The 19608-nt window shown below is 38.1% G+C and overlaps 1 long non-coding RNA gene across 1 annotated transcript in view; it reads right to left on the minus strand.

The window, feature by feature from the left end:
• Positions 1–19335, minus strand: part of LOC116668997 — a 32756-nt gene extending 13421 nt beyond the window's left edge. The window contains exons 1-3 of the long non-coding RNA XR_004326349.1: positions 19174–19335; positions 17639–17763; positions 12607–12701 (exon numbers count right to left, since the gene is read on the minus strand). This is a non-coding gene — a long non-coding RNA (uncharacterized LOC116668997). The remainder of the gene's footprint in view (positions 1–12606; positions 12702–17638; positions 17764–19173) is intronic.
• Positions 19336–19608: the final 273 nt, after the last annotated feature.

Genomic DNA, 19608 nt, shown 5'->3' on the forward strand with positions numbered 1-19608 from the left:
ACCCTCACCTCACAAAGCTTAGGAGTAAGCCTGGATACAGCCATTGACACAGAGGAAAGGAGTTTGGATCAAACTGTTGTTCCTCAAGAAATCCAGGTTCCTTCTCCTGTTGAGCATCCCTGCATTCTCCCTCACTTCCTGAACTCTTTCCACTCTCTGCCTAACTTCTGAGAGTGGACTAGTCGTTTGGACCACTGGGTTGGTCTCTACCCTTGTCTTCTCTCTGAATGCTATCTGACTACCTTCATATTCTTTTATGCCCCTAATGTCTGAATCCAGGTACACTCTACCTCCGTGCTTAAAAAAACTCACTCTTATTTGATTTGTATTAGAGCTGGTTACATCCTCAGTGACTGGGATTAGCCAGCTGCCACAAAAATCAGTTGTTCTCCATTTGTTGCAATATATGAAATCCTTTCTGTTGATATGAAAAGAAAAAGAAAGAAAAGAAAAGTCCTCAAAAAGAAAGTCAATTGTTGGTGTTGATAAGAGATGTAAAGAAGTCAGAAAAAAAAGTAAAGGCACTTAGCCAAAAACTTCTGAAAGCATTAAAGCTTACAGAGACAATATTGGTGATGGCTGAGATGTATGACCTGCACATGTCCATAGCATATGCAATCACACTGTGCTGCACCTCTTGTGAATATCAAGGTCTACCATAAAGTGAATTCTGTTAGACTCTAAATATCTTAGTAGTTTAAAATCTAAATATCTTAATAGGTAAGTTAGTTAATTGGTTGATTCTTTAATTCACTCAATATAAAAACATTCCTCTAGTATCTGTCCAAAAGACGAACTAGTATGTTCCAAAACAAGCCCATGATGGCTGTCCCATTACACAGAGGTGCTCCATGTCACAGCTGGTATGGAAACATAAACTCCTCTTTCTGTCTTCCATACAATGAAAGCTCCCCTTAAACACCAACATGTCTTATTTTAACTATTTTTGATTGAAATATTTGAATATTGAAATCTTCATTTCCTTAGAGTATACTAAATGTTCTTTAATCACTCATAAAGTCAATCACTCACTGTGTTTTAATTAATTCTGTGCTGTACTCAGGAACTTTTAATGTATAGATGGCAGTCTGTTTGGTTTTCTGTTTGTGCTTTATAATTTTTAAATCTACTCTTGGTCATCATTTTTAACACTGTGCCTTCTCTAGTACCTTCACTCCTTTAAGGTGACTTTCACCTTTGGATGGGAAAGCCACATTGGTAAATTTTTTTTCTAAAATAGTGTCTGACATATTGTGTATAAAAATGGCATAACATTTAGTACACTGGTTTTATAGCATCTCTTTTGACTGCTTAAGACCAGTTTCAATTATTTCCTGTTTCTCAGGTGTATTCAGAAGATAACTTATGAACAGTTACTAGATAAATGAGATATTATTGAAATATATTATGAAATATGTCACAAGATAACTGCTTAGTTTGGAAAAAGTGTTTTTCTTAAAGAGGCAAATACAGTGAAACTAGTTTGATTTAATTGACTGGTTATCAACCAGGTCAATTCACTCATTTGTCTGTGTGTCTATATCTAGTGCTAAGCGTTTATTTCTCCTACTAACCATCTGCAACTCAAATGCTGAAATATCTGAAATATGTGTAAAATGAAAATATTAATATGGGCTAGGAGGTCAACCTCAGTGTGACTCATGCAGAATTATGTTGTCTGGATCCCAGTGAAAACTGTTGAAGACTCTTTTTTAAAAATAATAAACCTTCTAGAAACTGTTCAAAGAGTGAATGGCATATGACGGAGCATCTATTCAAGAATATCTACAAAATTTTTTAAGAAAAGCGAGAATGTGAGATATTTGAACTAGAATTGGTCCCTATCGCCCCTACTTCCAGCTCAGTGAGATGAAGATTCCACTCCAGACCGATGATGCTGAGAACACAGGATCCTCTCTCCCCTCAGCACCCAGAGGGAGGGCTTTCTTCTCGGTAGGAGCAGAAGTTCATAGTTTTTCATCCTACTCCAAGTTTTTTATTGCTGAGGTTAAATCCCAGGTTAGTGCAATCGAGAAGCAGGGACTCTTTCTCATGTTGAGCCTCCAGTGTGGAAAGGAGACTCCACTGAGTCCATGATCATTCCTTCCCTAGCTCATGACGCTATGGTTCCACACCAGAAGAGACACTCTGAAAGAATCCCACATTTCTGCCTCCTCCACCATGGAGTTCTTGCTTCTTAGAGTGGAGGTGACCTCACAGAGAAACTTGCCATCTTCCCTACATTCAGATCCAGAGCCCTGGCTCAGAGATTTCTGCCTGAGGAGAGACGCTAAGCCATCCATAAAACAGAGTTCTTCATCTCTTCCTAAAGAACTGTCTTCTTTTGCAAACTACGGTGAAGAAATCCAAGCCTCACAGCACTCTCAAGAACAGAAGTGGTGAAAGGCAATTGGGAGAAGATTCAAGACACAAGTTAAACTGTAGGCCAACTAGTTTGCAGAAGAGAACCAGGCAATAATGTAGCTGGAAGAGTCCTCTAATGATCAGAACAAAAATCAAACACAACAAAGAAACAAATCCTCTAAGGGAGCCAGATTTGGAATGGACTAGTCTGCAGAGCAATTTATACCCCAGGGCATTATTAAATGCACTACAGTAATCAGCTGTCAGTTACAGGAGTTTAACTGCTGAAGGTGGTCAGGGAAAGAGAGGGAGAGGGTCCAAGGAATGCCACTGTCATCCCTGAGTGACTGCAGGCAAATCCAGACCTGAGCATCCTTGAGGTACAACATCAGAGACTGAACTGGAGGGGAGGTGGAGGAGATGGCACCAAAGTAATCTAAACAGTTGATAAACAAACAAGCAAATAACAATAACCCCAGTGGGGAAGGGGGGAGCAATGGAAGACAGTACCCAGAACTGCCACCATGTATTTTCTAAAATGCCAACTTTCAACAAAACATTATGAACATGTAAATAAATAAGAAATTATGACTCTTATAAGGGAAAAAATTAAAGCAACTGAAACTATGAGAAATAAGATGCTGCATTTATGAGAAAAAGACTTTAGCCATTATAAATATGTTCATGGAATTAAGGGAAACCATAATTAAAGAAATAAAGGAAAGTATAATCACAATATTGCATCAAATAGAGATTGTCAATAAAACAAATAAAATAAGTCAAGCACATGAACTGAAGGAGTCATATAAAAGAATGTTCATTATAGTATTGTTTCTTACTTCAAAAATCCGGAAACAACAAAAATGCCCATGAATAGGAAATTCATGTTGTATTCATCATGGGGCACTAGACAATAGTTAAAATGAGGAACAAGGGTGTATATAAAAAATGAATATAAATTTTTAAAAACACACTGAATAAAATCAAGGCAATTGCTGAATGATACATATTTAAATAAACTTAAAAACCTTTCAAAAACAAAAAAACCTTACACATAAGCACAAAAGTAAATATAAGTCCACAGGTAAAAGCACATGAGGTTGATAAAACACTGAATTAATAGTTCTTGTCATCACAGCAGAGAAAGTCACTGAAATAGGATTGGAAAGGGATTTTGAGTGGGAATGTTATTTTTAAAAATCTAAAGTGAATGTGTCACACTGTTAGGATTTAATGGAAAGGCAAGGTGAAAAGATAGTTCAGGATGAGAATCATGGGTACAGGTTCTGAACCAGAATGCTTTGGTTCACATTTGCCCTCTGCCACCTACGATCTGTGTGACTTTATGCAAAGTACTTAGCAACTCTCTGCTCACTCAGAAAATGTGGAAAGGTGACAACAGTACCACATGACAGGAGTGTTCCGAGAACTTGATGAGTCAGTATGTGCAAAAATTCACAGAAGAATGTTTGGCATGTAGTGAGTGTTTAATATTTTTATTTATTAAAGCTGCATAATTAAGCCTCAGTATTTACTTTTCTATTCTGGTTTCCCTGGGTTTGAAATATCTCACAATAAAATACTTACTGTTTTTTAAATGATGCCAGGACTTTATTTACATGGGAAGAAAAGAAAGAGGAGCTATCAACAAGGACACACTTGATATAAGCCAATCAACCCCTGCTACACAATTCAGATTTTAAATTTCTCAGAAATAAAAATTAATTATGAGGTAAATATTGTTACAATTAAGGCAAATATCCACTTATTGAGTTAAAAGGTATTTGTGAAATGTCTTCTGTTTGTCCAGCTTTACCTTAGGCAACAGGCAAGTTAAACAAACAAACAAGCAACAACAAAAAAACCAAAAAGCCAAAAACAAGCAATGGTCAACAGATTCCCTGCCCTTATTAGCATATAGAATGTGTTCACAAAGGAAATAATCAGAGAAGACGACAAAGAATTCCATAAATGCCGTATCTGATGGCCCCATGTTCTAGAGTAAGCCAGTGAGAGAAAGGGCGGTTTGGCCCTTGGAGTAATCAGGGAAGCTGGTTATTTGCATTGTTCCCTTTGTTTCTTTTGTTTGTTTGGATTAATTTTTGTAAGTGAAAACAGAATTTTTTTTTGAGGAGTGTGAGATTTCTATAAGCTGAGAAATGAGGAAGAGGGAGTAAAGGAAAGAGTGGTACAGTAGAGAATAAAAGCTCAGAAGCAAGATGAACTTGACCTGAAGTGGGGGCTATCTGCTTGTTGGAAACAGGGGGTGTAACTGGGGGAGTAGGAGAAAACAGGGGGTTAGATAAGTCAGGTGGATGCCATTTACATTGGAAGTATACTTTATGACAGTTGAAGGGGAATTCTTTATGAGTGACTTACGATAGAGTTGATTCTGAGAACCTTGTTACTAGGAAGTAGCTTTGGTTTGAATCTTCAAAGAGGAGAACTAGAATTTGATTCTCTTATCAATAGAGGTAAGAAGCTATAACCTTGAACCATCAGATGAAGTAACGACAGTTGGATGGATTTTGAACATAACAGAGCCTCATTTAGAGCAAATACTTACATATGTAACTAAACAAATTTAGTTTTAAAAACAATGGTATATATTTGAGGAAAGAAAAAGCCACAAGCTGTGAAGGCTCTCACCACATCTTTTCTGGAGCTCACAGAGAGAGCCCTAGGGTTGTCTTTAAAATTACCCAAACAGCTCTTGAAAATGAACTTTTTCTGTGATTTAATAACACCATTTACAGGAAACAAAGCTTAATTTTTTTAATACTAGCTAAGAGAACAAAGTCAGAGGAATAAGGGGGTAGCCAGTGAGCAATTCATTATCTTTGTGAAAACAAACATGTAAATAATCCTTTATTTAATTTCATGGATGTGGAGTGGGCAGGAGAGAAAGTAAATCCTTTTCAGACATGAAGCTGGTGGCTGTAAAAATCCTCTCACCCTACCCTGTGGTCTCACTGACACGCTGGCACTAAAGTGAAAATATTCTACCAATTCTAATAGACTGAAAATAAAAATAAACAGCTTAATTACATGGTGGGCGTTTTTAAATGGCTTTCTGAATTGTAAAGTGCTCATCATATGTCTCTATTATTTCCAACTATGCAAGACTTCCTGGCTTGAAGCACCCAAATAAGTGAAATGGATGCAGTAAATAGCCAGGAAGCACCTAGTTTCAAACCCTAATATCTTTGTTCACTTCATCATTGAGAAGGGCATCAGCATTGCAACTTCAGTGCCATATTTCTACTTGAATGTCATGCCTAACCAAAACTTCTATTTCATATCAGAAGATTAAGAAACACTGGTTGAAAAATATTCAATTAGTCTTCTTTGGTTAGCCAACATAGGGAATTTTAGGTTCCTGGATATGTTGTAAGTTCTAAGAGTTCAGAATCATATCTATCCAACTTGATGGTGTTGCATTCAAAGGGAAGCCTAAGTTAAAACTTTATGAAAACAGTGAAAATACAGTGTCATGTTATTAAAGTGAAATCATTTTGAAAACTCCTTTACCATAATTAAACTTACAAGCTTCTGTACAGCAAAGGAAACCATAAGTAACACAAAACTACAACCTACGGAATGGGAGAAAATTTTTGCAAACGATGAAAACCGACAAAGGCTTGATCTCCAGAATGTATAAGCAGCTCATACGACTGAATAAGAAAAAAACAAACAACCCATCCAAAAATGGGCAAAAGACCTAAACAAGTAATTCTCCAAGGAAGAAATACAAATGATCAATAGGCACATGAAAAGATGCTCCATATCACTAATTATCAGAGAAATGAAAATCAAAACTACGATGAGGTATCACCTCACACCAGTCAGAAATGGCCATCATTCCAAAGTCCACAAATGACAAATGCTGGAGAGGCTGTGGAGAAAAGGGAACCCTCTTACACTGCTGGTGGGGATGCAGTTTAGTGCAGCCACTATGGAAAACAGTATGGAGATTCTTCAAAAGACTAGGAATAGTCTTACCATATGACCCAGGAATCCCGCTCCTGAGCATCTATCCAGAAGATACCCTACTTCAGAATGACACCTGCACCCCGATGTTCATAGCAGCACTATTCACAATAGCCAAGACATGGAAACAGCGTAAATGTTCATCAACAGATGAATGGATAAAGAAGTGGTGGTATATTTATACAATGGAATACTATTCAGCCATAAAAATGACAACATAACGCCATTTGCAGCAACATGGATGTCCCTGGAGAATGTCATTCTAAGTGAAGTAAGCCAGAAAGAGAAAGAAAAATACCATATGGGATTGCTCATATGTGGAATCTAAAACAAACAAACAAAACAAATATAAAACAGAAATAGACTCATAGACATAGAATATAAACTTGTGGTTGCCAAGGGGGTGAGGGGTGGGAAGGGATAGACTGGGATTTCAAAATGTAGAATAGATAAACAAGATTATACTGTATAGCACAGGGAAATATATACAAGATCTTATGGTAGCTCACAGAGAAAAAATATGACAATGAATACATAGATGTTCATCCATAACTGAAAAATTGTGCTCTACACTGGAATTTGACACAACATTGTAAAATGATTATAAATCAATAAAAAATATTTAAAAAAATAAAAAAATTTGATTTTCAAAAACTTTCTTTCAGGAGCTTATGGATATATTTGAACAAATTGATAGTTGGAATTCTTCCTTGGAAACCATCAGTTTATTTCTCATAAAAGAAAAAAAGGCTTATCACATTATATGCTGTTTTGTAATAACAAAAATGTGTCATCCACCATATTCATCAATCTTAATTGTGAATTACTTTCTTTTTCTAAAACTCAATCTAGGCTGGTCTTTTGAAGAGAGGAGGTGTAACAATGTGGGGGTGTACACGGAATTCTCACCGTGTGTCTTGAAAAGGAAAAAGATGGAACTACTGAAAGGGAAGAGTAAGTGAAAGCATACAGACAAGGACAGATGCAGGGGGAGGGACGTTTTCTTCTGAATTTCTGACTACTCTCCACTTCCTGTTCCCTGAAGTCCCTTGAGTTCTAAGAGACACCTTTGTAGTTTTTATTTTGTGTTAACCCAGATGCAGAAGGTTTGATTAATCCTATTTCTCAGTCCATAGCACTCTCTTTTAGGTTGATGTGAGGCCCCTTCTTGTTCTGAATGTATGTATATATGTAAGAATGTAGGCAAAGTGTGTATTCATTTTATTCTTATTCTTCATTCCCCTTCTCCTTACTCCCGTAATATTCGCTCCAATGTAAGTAATACATAAGCTTGAAATTAAATTTAACATTGTTAAGTTTACGGTATTATTTTTTTGTGTGTGTATTTTTTAGTCTACATGAGTGGCATTGTGTTACAGCCATAATTTTCTTTATAATTTTCTTTCTTTTCTGTGCTTCAAAGATCCATGCATGTTCCTATGTGTATATCTATCCATTTGGTTGCCTCAAACTTCTGCATAGAGTTCCATAGTGTAAATCTACTACATTTTGCATATCTACCTCTTTGATACATAACTAGTCTCCCATTTTATACTACCACACATAAATTCTAGTGTAAACATCACAGAACGGGTTCCATTACGGAATTTCACTGTATTGTATTACTGGGTCATAAGTGCGAATCCTTTATGATAAAGTACTGCTAGAGGGCTCACCAGGAAATTATAATACCTTCACTGTCACCAACTGTAGAACTTGTCTCCAACTCCACTAATACTTGGCATTACATAGTTCTGATTTTTGTAAATTTCATGGGTATTAAGTGATAACCACATTCTTGTTCTGACTTCCACTTTTCTAATAACTAATAAATTTGAACATCTTATCCTTTAATTGCTACCATTCACTTTTTCCCTTCCAAAAAATTGTATGTTCCTGTTCATTCCTTTTTTCACAGTTGGGTCATCTCTCTTTTCTTATCACTAATTTGTATAAATCCTTTATATAGTCAAGATATTAGTTCCCTTTTGCAATATCTGCCTTATCCTTAAACTATTATTTCACTATGTGGCATATTTCAATAAGCAGGTGTATTTATAATACTGAAGTAATCAAATTTAGTTATTGTACAGAACAACTTTAAGAAAACCCATTATTGTGTTATAGAACAGTTGTTTCAGAAGCCAGAGAAAGGGAGAGCCAAAAAACTAACTCAGGGGATTAGAAAAACCTTAATTTAAATATCAAATAAGATTATTAAAAAAGTACAGTCCCACTTGTACACATACATAAGAAGTTACTAAATACAAAACTATTTAACTTTAATAGTAGATTAAAAATAAAGTGATCAATGATTTATTAAAGGAAGTCAAGGATAATTCAATATAAGATAACTTATCATTGAATTGTATATATCAAGGAGAAATACTACAGAAGTTTAAATAACAAAAACCTTCAGAAAACACATATTTGAAGGAAAGATTTAAATAAATTCACTTTAAGATTAGGAAGAAGTAAAATAAGCCCATTTCCTATTATATAACGTTGTAGGTTTTCAGCTACTCGGTAAAGTAATGAAAGAACTAAAGAACTATGAGGTGTAAGATTAGAAGAGGAAAGCAAAACTTCATTAATCTTTCTAGAAAATAAACAAAATAAGGCAAACTACTAAAAATGAGAAAATTCAACCAAGTTGCCTGACAGAAGATGATTTCATCCCCAAACTAATAATGTTCCTTGACCATATGAGAAATCAGTTTGGAAGAGTGATAGAAAAAATAAGACTCCATCGACAATGCAAAGAAAACCCCTAAATTATTAGGATATTGACTTAGCAAGGAGAAAATTTTAAAAGTCTGTTAAAGGACATAAAAAAAGATCCAATTTAAGTTCATTCCCTCACCATAGGTGAGATAGCCTAACTTTGTAATTATTAATTCAGATCAAATTGTCTTACAATTTCAAAACAATTCTCATCAAAGTATCAGCTGGATTTTTGAAGAAATTTAATAAATACTATAAAGTTAAATGTAGAAATAAAAATGAATTCATAAACAATAAGTCACCGTTGAAAAAGAAAAGCCAAAAAGGGGGACTTGCACACTAGATATTAGGACTTCAGAGTCACTGCAGTAGAAAAATAGTCTTGTAGTCCTAAAGAAACAAACATAATTATGGAACAGAATTCACTGTTCAGAGACAGACTCATATATATGTGGGGATTTGATCATTATATAAGGGTCAACACAAATCAATGACTACAGAACAAGTCATAGAGTAAAAGGTCTTGAAAATAATACTCTTCTTATACCATTTATAAAATTGGACTTCAGATAAATTAAATGAATTAAAAATGTATATTAAAGGTAAAACTAAGTTATTGGGAAAAAATTTAAAGTACTAACTTTGTCACCTGATATAGAGAAGAAACCTTAAAAATCCAAAAACTCAAGACAGTAGGTTCAAATATTGGCTCTTATGTCTTTGTAATAGTTCCTCTTTTAAAAGAACAAAATAAAACAAGCTTCAGTGAGTTTCTGTTATGTTCACTGTTTTTGCCCTATTACGTCTATTCTCAGGAGATAACGATGTGTTACCTTCAAGAATATGCAGCAGACTAAAATAGAATATGAAGATCTTTTAAAAATGAGAACCACAAAATAAATGCAGCATCACTGGAATGATATCTTAACTCTAAAAGAGACCATAAGGAAGAGAAATCTCTCTTGTAGTTGTAGACCTTATGATATACTCACTGTTAGAAAATCATTCTCATTATTTTGTGACTACCCTTTTGGGACTTGGAGCAAAGAGCCTTGGACAATACTGACCATATGACTGAGCAACTCATGAGCTTCTCAAAACAAAAAATTTTTTAAGACCCGTAAGTGAGAATCATAATACCCACCCTAACTCTACTCTGGAGTAGCTCTGAGGATAGGCATGTGTAAGTTCTATGAGGGGGCAACAAATGCTTGGGTTTGATACATAAAGGAGACTGAGAAATGATTTTGAAATGGCAGCCTCCACCTTAGTGGGAAGCATCACTGGAGCAAGAAGGGCTGGAGCAGAAGGGCTAGGGGATGTGCTGGGTGGTCCTGGCAGCTGGCCAGAGGCCCAGGCAGTTTTCAATCTGCTGCCTCCATGTTATGAATTGGAGTAAGCAAGCTGGTGCTTGCGCTCTTCAGGAGCAGAGTCTCAGTTTCTTACAGCCCTCCAGTAACCCCCACTGGGTTTCAAATCAGCTAAGAGGGCTCACCTTCCCGGTGTTGGACCCCAGGGCTGGTGTGCATAATGTATGGATCAAACCCCATGCTCCCCAGGGAGGACCCCTGAGAGTGTGATATTCCCCCTTTTCTTCTGTGTCCCCCGCTAGGGGTATGGATCCTGACCAGATCGCTTCTCCTCCCTTCCTATCAGACAACCTGTGAATTTTTTTTTTTTTTTTTTACATCCTTAGTTGTAAAATAGCTGCCCTGCTAGTCCCCAGATTGGCTTCAGTGAGAGTCCCTGTGGGTGCAGTTTTGATGTGTTTGTGAGAGAAGGGGAGCCCAGTATCCTCCTCTCCACCATCTCGATCTCTCCTCTACTTTCTGATTCTTACAATCATCCAGAAAAGAGTGTAATGCTGAGTCATAAGGGCAACCTAAGACTGCACCTTCCTACAATACCTTAACACTTTCATTCTTACTTTGGGTTGGTAAGCTTTATATATTATTGTCAAAATAACAAGGTTGGTTTTTTTTCCCTTTTCTGTAGGCCCCAGAATAGCATCTTTTTATTTGGGGACAAGAAGTCAAGTTTTTTGGGAAAATAAGTGGCTGGGACCCATATACCGGATTCCATATCTGTTGACTGTGGAACTGAAAGGCAACCTTGAGTTGCCACCTTGGTGAGTCAGCAAGGTGAGAAGGGAGCATTTGCTTAGTTCAGAAGTGCTAGATACAGAGCCAGTATAATCACTCAGTGTTTCTAACTTTTGAGCTTTAGTTCTTTGCTCCCGGGTTGCTTTGACAACCTCTAGAGGTAAGCAATTTATGTATTCCAGCTCATTCAGGTGGCTATTCTATTCTAAAACTACTCCAGGTACACATAATTTTCCCCCATGTGCAATGAAAGTTTCCTTCCTCCTTTAAGTCACTCACTCATTGATTCAAAAGTTTGCTGTCAGTAAGAGTATATTTACTACCCACTTAAAGCCATTACTTCATATTCTGATTTCCAGTATAGCAAAAATGAAACTTTTATAATATCTCATAGAACTTAAAATACTGGCATGATTTTGGATTTCAGTTCTTTCAACCATGGCTTGCTTTTTCCAACTTTCTCTATCTTGGTTTTCTTCCCCTGGATAAGTGTCCCCCTTAATATATGGCACCCAGAACTGAGTAACATACTCCGGATGTGGTCTGAGCTACAGAGAGCAGGAAAACTATTACTGACTGGATATAATTTAGTAAAAGGACTTCTACTAATGCAGCCTATGAATGTGAATTTTTAAAGGCATCTGCCGCATACTGATGGGTCTTATTAAAGTTGTGGTCAGCTAAATCCTCCAGATCTTTTTCACATGACTTTCTGCCAAGCCAAGTTTCTCCATCCTGTACTTATATAATTAATAATTGAACTTTTATGCAGCACATCGTATTTATTGCTATTAAATTTCATCTTATTGGAATTTACTCAGAATTCCAGCTTGTCAGAACAATTTTGAATGTTGATTGTTATGTTTACTATCCTTTCCAGCTTTGTGCCTTTCAGATTTCATAAGCTTCCTCTCTGTGTTGTTGGCAAAATCATCGGTAAACAGGCTTAATGAAGCTGGGCCAAACAGGGAATGAGTGGTCATCCAAGGACGACAGAGGCTAAAATAAATCCTTGGGGTCTGACTGTAGAACTCAGTTAACCCACTTCCATCCAGCTTGCATTTCACCCTGTGCATTAATTTTGGAGGGGGTACTGTTGACTCTTTCATTTAAACAAGCTGTCACTGCAGATTTACCTTGATTCACCAACTTTATACTAATATTAAGAGGAAAAAAAGAAGTTTATTTGTTCATTACTGCCTACTATCTGCCAGGCATTATTGTATGTTTGAGAAGTACTGTAGGAATTTGACTTTAATTGCAATGAGAAACCATTAAAGAGTTTATTAGGCATAATAAAACAACCTGAGTTTTAAATTTAAAAGATCATTTTGACACCATGTATGGAAGGGACTACGAGAAGAGCAAGGATGGAAGTGGGGAGACCAGTTATGGGGCTACGGAGAGTAACCGAAGGAACACCTACCTCTGGGCCAGATGATCTATGTTCTCCTGGCTCTGCCACTGATGGCATGAAATTTGGGAGAGATAGTTCAGCCAAATACTCTTGGGTTCCTTTACCTATGAAATGAAAGATTAAAGGAGCTTTGTAAAATAACCTTGACAAAATTTGCCAGCTCTAACATTCCATTTATCTGCAATTTAATCATCACTATTTGATTTATTACTGTCAAACCCTGAGTGTCTCTTGACTCTATGACAGTGTGACCTTTCTTCAGTTTCTGAGGTACATATTCTCCCTTATTTCAAAACTGAGACTTCCTCTGCTCTATGCGATGCTTCAAAAGTTGTGAGAACTAGATCTTTGCAATGATATCTCCTAATTCTATACCTGGGCCAAGAGAGTGGAACTCACTTCCAATAGCAGTGCTCTTCTTTAGCAATCCCTCACTTGCATGACACTCTCCATTTGATGTCATCTAATTGTTTTCTCTCCGAAGATTTTACTCCTTGTTTGGAAGGCCATGGAAAATTAAGAGTTGAATAGTTCTGCTTTCTGGTTATTGACTATACCGTTGGATGTTACTGTCTGTTTATGGCATTATAGGTGCACCTGCTGCTGCTACAGCTATCATCAGGGTTACACAGGGCACACACCAAATGGACAGATTTCAGCAAGAAGTAGTTAAGTGAACTTCTTGCTGAATAGGTCTACCTATAGACCAGGAGCAGTCCCTCTATCTTTGGAAAAAAAGTTCATCTTCTCTTGGGTTGTATCATCATCACCTGCATCAGCAGCAACATATTGTCCCTGAAAACCGTTAAATGTGTAGTACATGTCTGGCACTGAGCTAAAAGATTTATGTGCGTTATCTCATTTTATGGAGCAATTTATTCAGACATCCACTCATTCATTTGATTACTATTTATGGTGCACCTCTGATGTACCAGATACCCAGTAAGCACTAGCATGTAGGGGTAAACCAAGCGACTGTATTTCCTGCTTCATGTTATGTGTAGCCTGGAGGGAAAAATAAGCACTAAACAAGTGATCACAATGAAGTGGGTCTTATTTTGGGGGAAATGCAAGGTCTATCAGTGCTCATAGGAGATGGACCTACTAAATGACTCAAAATTTTGCTGTTTTATATACCAAGTATACCAAACACTCTTTTGCTCGAGGGCTATTGATTTCCTGCTCCAATTACCTAAGGCTTTCTTCTTCTAGATATCCATGTGGCTCACTCCTGTATTTCATTCCCTCAAATAATACCTTATTGGTGGAGCCTTTGCCTGTCATTCTACTTAATGATGCAACTTCACTCCCCATTGCTTTCTGCCTCTTTAGCCACCGTATTTTTCTTCACAGAATTCATCAACTTCTGAAAGAATATGTAACTCTCCTCTCAACCTACATCTCTAGTAAATAAGTTGCATGAGACCAGGGGCTTTGTTTTATTCACTGCCTTTTCTGGAGTGCTGAAAACAATGCTTGGCACATACAGGTTCTTGCTCAGTAAATATCATTTCAATGATTAATTGACTGAGTGAATAAATGAATGGATGAACTGTTATATGGCAGTCTAGGTAAGAGCCGTGAATTTGTCACACTGTGTCCTAGATCAGTCAGGGACTATGTGAATAAAAGAGAGACAAGTGCCTCTGGCTCGGAGAATGGTCATTTCACAGCTGTGTTGGAGGATGGTTGTGTAAGTCTAGGATTCCTGCACAGAGAGAAGAAATAATCTTGAGCTAACTTACACAACAGACAACTAAGAGGTAGAGCATTTATTACAAGCAGGTGTTGAGTTGATCAATGAATGTTTGCGTTTATGAGTGAAAGAGTGCACTCCAGTCTTGGTGTGTTTCCTTATGTACGATTATGTGCAGCATTTCCATTTCCCTGTGTCCTGTGAACTTGCACCCCTTCTTGACCTAGTCAGTTCTTATCTTTTTCCTAGCCCTCTTTTCTACAGATACCTGGCCCAGATTCTGTCCTCCAGAGTTAATAGTACAAAAGGCCTATAGAAAGAGAGATCCAAAGTCAAATAGCAACAAGGATCACACAAAGAGAATTAAGGATTAAAGAGTGGAAACACAAAGAAAATCAGCTGAATGAGAACCAGTATGTGGCCTTGAGAAAGCAGCACTGGGGAAGGGGCAGGAGCCAAGAGCAATCTCTTCTCCTAGGCGCAAGCTGGCTAGAAAGCGATCCGACTTATTGGGAGATATTGCCTTTAGAGGTGGAAAGGGCAGAAGCAGAAGTGATGCAATCACCGAGTGAGGAAAAAGTGGCTCCTCAAATGCGAAGGGACATCTGGCTTTACGAAATCAGGAGAAACACAGAAATCAACAGGTTCATCACAACGGCTGCAGGGAAACCAGCAGACCACCAAGGGTGTCCCAGCAATCAGGAGGAGGAGAAGATGTAGGGCTCGGGTCAGAGAAGAAGGTGGTTTGGGGAATTGAGAGGATCCCAGAAGAGAGAGCAGAGCCTGTGAGAGGTCATGGTCACCCCTCCACTTTAAGAGGCTCTGTTTTTCCCCTTCATATAATAGGGACCTCCTTCTATGGTTATGTTGTCCACAAGAGGTGATGTGAAGGTACTCTACCAACTGTGTTGTTCTCAGGAACCACAGAACAACTGATTGAAAAATACTCAGACTCATTCAAGGGTCTCATGAATTAGAAAACAAATTCTTTTTACAAAATTCCCCTTGAATTTCAGCTACTCCAGTATTTATATGTGGACAGGGCTCCAGCTTGCAGCTTCATTGACCTAAGAAGCAAAGGAATAGTGGGAAATTATACCAAAAGAGTGGTTTTCTATGTAGATTTACAAATGGGTCTGGAGAGTCAGCAGACAAGAAGTCTTGGCAGGTAAACATCAACATGAGGCCTTCTAAGTCCATTTCTTGTTTCTTCCTTTAAGAAACATGAGATAATGTTCAGTGAGTCACCAGATGGAGAATTTGTTCAGGCAAAATGGCTTTGCAAGTTCCCTTGTAAATCGCCTCTGGCTTCTAAAAAACAGTAGCAAATGTGCCGAAGACTGAATTAGCTAGAACAGAAGTTTCACTTTTTCACTACAAAAATTATCTGGGCCTGAGCTAAAACCTGGACTCCTAGAGCTGGAAGGGACGTGAAAAGAGTCTGTCACTCAGGCCTCTGGTTTCAGTAGGAAAGACTTAAAATGCTTATGAAACTTGAAGCAGTGTGAGGCCCCCTCCAGACTTGAGAGAAATCTGTTCCCTTGATAACGTTGAATCTGTAGGAATTTGGGACCCATAGGATGTGAACACTGAGGGAACAACACTGACCTCTGCATGATACACATTGTGAAGCCCTTTTGAAGTTCCCAAATAGCCTGAAGGTGTTGGAAGAGGATGGCCATTTAAGAATAGACAGCAAGAGATGAGAATCTCCCAGAAAGCCAGAGGTTGGAATTTTGTCTTGCTTTCCACATATTTCAAACCTTCTAGAAAATAAGATTCAATCAAAGAGACTTCAGCTGAACTGACTGAAGGACACTGTCCAGACTGAGAGATTTATTGGGCCTTCAAGTGACCCTTGCCCCTCAGACCACCATGGCGCTACAAGGCCTGCATCTTGTGTATTGAAGATTCTGAAGCGTGTCCAGGAGAGGAATGCCTTTCTAGAGGACTGGCTTGGAGGTGTGCCCCACAAAGGACTCCACAGGACGCCATGAATTGGGGTTCAGCTGAGTAAGACCTTGCTGAGGAAAAGGCTTCCACTTTCACTCCTCCTGAAGTGGAGAGAAGAGCTGACGAAGCCACGGGACAGGGTGGGAAAATCACAGTTGGCTATTTTTAAGCCTTACCTTTCAACAGCTTGGGTTAAAATTCATGGCACTGAGTCAAAATCATAGAGCCATCCACCCCAAATTTACTGAACTTTACATGCATTTCTTTTCTTGAAACTAATGCTTGCACTTGAGGGGGAAAAAAAGCCTGAGGGGATGAAGGAGTGTGTGCAATTTAAATTCTTTTGCATTTAGTGACTTTTTCTGGCTAGGGAAGGATTCAGGTATTTGGATAATTTCATAAACCATTGACTTTTTAAAGAGGAATATGAAGAAACATATGCCAATTGAGTTAGAAGCTGGGCATAGCTGTGAGATAGATATTAGTCTCTTTTACCAAAATGTGGTTTATGAGGCTTTTAATAGAGATTAAATTGGTGGAAACCAGCTTTTACCTTATTACAGATTTGATAGTTTCTACATTTATCTCCCCAATGTAATGCTGAACTGTTGGACCCAATGCACAGTCTTTAACTCTGCATAGATCACCAAGTTCCATTTTAGAAATCAGAAATGACATATTTCTATATAAAAATCAGAATAATTCATCAGTGATCAGTTACTTTCCTCTATACCTACCCCTCCTGCTGTCTCTGTTTCTGCTAATGTCCCTAAGGACCCTGCTGCTAACCTGGGATCACTTTGATATTTATACCCAATTTCCAATCTGGGTGTCCATCACCTGCCAAAATTCTACCCATGCAATGAAGATTATGAGTTATTATCACTGCTTAAAATTCTTTCTGGATGGTGATACACACTATGGAAAAAAAAAAAAAAAGCAAACCAAGGGGAGGAGAATGCCAGGTTTGGAGGGAGGTGAATTTCAGAAGAGTCATCAGGAAGACCTCTCTGAGGAGGTGAGAAGATAATTAAATAAAAACAAAATAAAACAAAAGGCAAAGGGGGCAGAAGTCGGTGCATTCATGAATAGCAAGGACCCCAGAGGCTGGAGAGAAATGAGGACAAGAGTGGTGGGGGAAAAGGTCGGAGAGGAGGCAGGGCCAGACATGTGGGGTTGGACTGTATTTTACGCAAAGCCAGTGGAGAGCTGTGGAAGTGAGAGTGATGAGCGTGACAAAGTGTCCATCCTCATGGAGCTTATGCTCTAGTGGGAAAAGAGAGATGTGTAACGAGGAAAGCAGATGTGAGCTGGTTCCTGTTTTAAAAGATCACACCGAACTGATATCTTACAAAGTCATGAGTTCACTGCACCACAAACTGCTGGGTTTACCTCAAGTCTGTAGAGGGACATTATCCACCTTGAACTTTCATCCGCATGAGACCAATATATCAGCTTTTCATCACTCTGCAGCATGGATTCAATGCTCAGGATGGTACACATATTTTCTAACATACCTTTGGAAAGAAAATAAGATCTAGTGTTTTTAAGGCACCTCATTAAATCATTATATAGAACTGATTCTAAGAGGACTGACTTTTCCCAAAAGAAATGCTTTATGTATGTTTGCTTGTCAACATTGGCTCTGAAGGTTGATGAAGTTATGACTTAGGTTATCCAGTGGGAAATCTTGATGATAGTCTATCGAAAAGATGAGGGCTGTGTGTGTGTGAGTGTGTGTCCACCATTATGTATGTGAATGAATTAATGAGGGAGGACAAGAGAAGAAACGATCTGAAGCCGCTGTTTCTGAACTCCATTTTCTTTCATCCTCTTTCTCTTGGTCCACTTAACATAATTAAGGCAAAGGTCTGGATGTGGTAGCCCCTCCTCTGTCTGCTTCCCATGTCATCAACTCCCTAGTGGTGACCACAGAAGATGAAGGCCTCTTGTCCTCCCACACTGGACCTGTCAGGCTTCTTATAAAAGAAAGGATGGCACTAGACTGCTGGCTAATTTCTAAGATCAGTCTACATTCTTTGACCCTATTTCCCAGTATCCAGAAAAAGAGGTGAAAATCAGCACTGGATAAAACACAAGCAGATTTCAATTCCCATTACTCTCTGAACCACAGAGAAGGAACTAGGTCAGACCAGTTGGCCTGAAGCTTCTACTTCTGGATAAAAGCTTTAAGGGGTTACCCTGAGGCCCACAGTTGCCCACAGGCCTCACAGCCCAGGTGACATTTACACACAGGAAATGGCAGGACCCTGAGACAGGGGCACCAAGACAGAGCTGGAAAGGAGGGGTGGCAAAGAGTGAAGACAATTTCTGCAAAGGAACTAGCCCCTTTACCTATGACTTTTTTCCATATACAGGTCCATTTTTTTCCTTCCATTCATTTAAACCACTATTTAGCTGAGAATAACTGAAAAACTAGAAGCTTCCTTTAAACAAAGGAAACCAAAGGGGTAGAGCTTGGGGGTGTTGTGATAAAGGCCATCATTCGAAGGAGAAGTGATCGGAGTAATTGAAATGCCAGTACCTTGCTTTGGTTTGAAAATGCTCATGCGGCTTTTTAAAGAAGAAAAACTTTGTGGGTGGTGGAAGTGGAGGGTGAATGAGGAAGAGGAGGAAGGCAAGTACCCACTTTATCCGAAGCCCAGGGAATTAAAATTCCCAGGCAATGCCAATCCTGTTCAGTTCACCTGAATGAAAGCTAAATAATAAAATCACATTACACAATGCAGAAGTCAAACTACAGCAATGAATACAGAACAAAGGTACTTTGGAATATGCCATCCTAATATTCCTGTCTGCACAGTTTAATGTTCTTAAATGTGTTTTATGTTTAATGAAAGAAACAATGACTTTCAGTGGAAGGAAAAAATAGATCTTTAAAGATAATCAAGGCCTTAACTACCTACCTTAGGTAGCTGAGAAAAAGCTACTGTACTCTTTATTTTTTAACACTCCAGATATGTAATTTAATGCAGGTCTAATGACAGTCTCAAACATGGGGCTTTAATCGAAATTGTTCAAGCTCAGTACTGTGACAGGAACTCACAAGCCCCCAACAGTGCTGTCCATTTTCTCAGGTTCTGTAAGAAAAAAGGAAAGAAGAAAAAAAAACCTCTTGAACTTATGTTGCTATTGATGTGTAATATACAATAAAAAAACAGTTAAATTTCAATTACCCACAGGTAATTATAATTTTATTGTTTGACTGTACTACAGGGATTTTTGTAATTCCCAAGACTAATAATTTTCTATAATTTTACAGGTTGTCAAATAAACTATTAAAGATTATCTTTGAAAAGGCGTCTGCAATTGTAAGGACGTATCATACTGTTCATGTACTG

Source organism: Camelus ferus, chromosome 15 (assembly GCF_009834535.1).
Source record: "Camelus ferus isolate YT-003-E chromosome 15, BCGSAC_Cfer_1.0, whole genome shotgun sequence".
NCBI classification, from domain to species: Eukaryota; Metazoa; Chordata; class Mammalia; order Artiodactyla; family Camelidae; genus Camelus; species Camelus ferus.